We start from the raw sequence: 1,308 nt of genomic DNA on the forward strand, positions 1-1,308 counted from the left end.
AGACAAAAATAAGGCTGGGCATGGTGGGTCATGCCTATAATCCCAGGGGATTGGGAGGTCAAGGACAGAGGATAGCTTGAGGCCAGGAGTTCAAGACCAGCCTGAGGGCTGGGCATGGTGGCTCATGCGTGTAATCCCAGGGCATTGGAAGGCCAAGGACAGAGGATGGCTTGAGGCCAGGAGTTCAAGACCAGCTGAGGGCTGGGTGTGGTGGTTCATGCCTGTAATCTCATCTTTCGGAGGTCCAAGCCGAGGATCACTTCAGCCCAGGAGACCAGCCTGGGCAACATAGTAAGACCCCCTCCCCCACCACCATCTCTACAAAATATTTAAAAATTAACCGAGCATGGTGGCACGCACTTGTAATCCTAGTTAGTTGGGAGGCTGAGGTGGGAGGATCACTTGAGCCCAGGAGTTTGTGGCTGCAGTGAGCTGTGATCACACCATTGCAAACCAGTCTGGGGGACAGAGAGAGACCCTGCCTCAAAAAAAAGGAGGCGAGGGGACCAGCCTGGGCCACATAGGAAGACCCCATCTCTACAAAAGATAAAAAAATTCTCCTGTGTCAGAAGACTAGTTGAAAAACAAAATTTAAACATTAGCCCAGTGTGGTGGCACACACCTGTAGTCCCAGCTACTGGGGAGACTAAGATGGGAGGTTCGCTGGAACCCAGGAGTTTGAGGTTACAGTGAACTATGATTGTGCCACTGCACTCCAGCCTGAACAACAGAGGGAGATCCTGTCTCTTAAAAAAAAAAAAAAAGACACAAATACAACTAAAGCAGGGTGAATCTCATAAGTAAAGGGAAAAATTCTGATCAAGAAGACTGGAAACAGCTGGGACTAGCCTTTGCCTCTCAGGAAGGAGCGGAGAAAAGATTTTGGCAAATGATGGCCAAGAGGCAGCAGAACCCCTCCTGCAGTGGTTCATAAACGTGGCTGCGTTGCCCACTGCTGCTGTAAAAATTACCAAAACGTTGGTGGCTTAAAATAATGTAAGTTTTTTTTTTTTAATTTATTTATTTTTAGAGACAAGAGTCCCTAGCTCCTGGCCCCTTCCCTATATCTTCAAAGGCAGCAAGAGCTGGTTCCATCTCTGTGAAACTGACTCTTCTGCCTCCATCTTCCACATTTAAGGGCCCACCTTGATAACTCAGGATATCCTATCTCATTTAAGGTCAGATGATGAGGAACCTTAATTCCATCTACTACCTGGAGTCTCCTCTGCCATTTAACTTAACATGTACATAGGTTCCAGGGAGTAGGCTGGGGCCTTCTTCCAAAGGTCATCATTCTGCCTACCCTAC

The sequence above is a fragment of the Symphalangus syndactylus genome, chromosome 14 (assembly GCF_028878055.3).
Source record: "Symphalangus syndactylus isolate Jambi chromosome 14, NHGRI_mSymSyn1-v2.1_pri, whole genome shotgun sequence".
NCBI lineage: Eukaryota > Metazoa > Chordata > Mammalia > Primates > Hylobatidae > Symphalangus > Symphalangus syndactylus.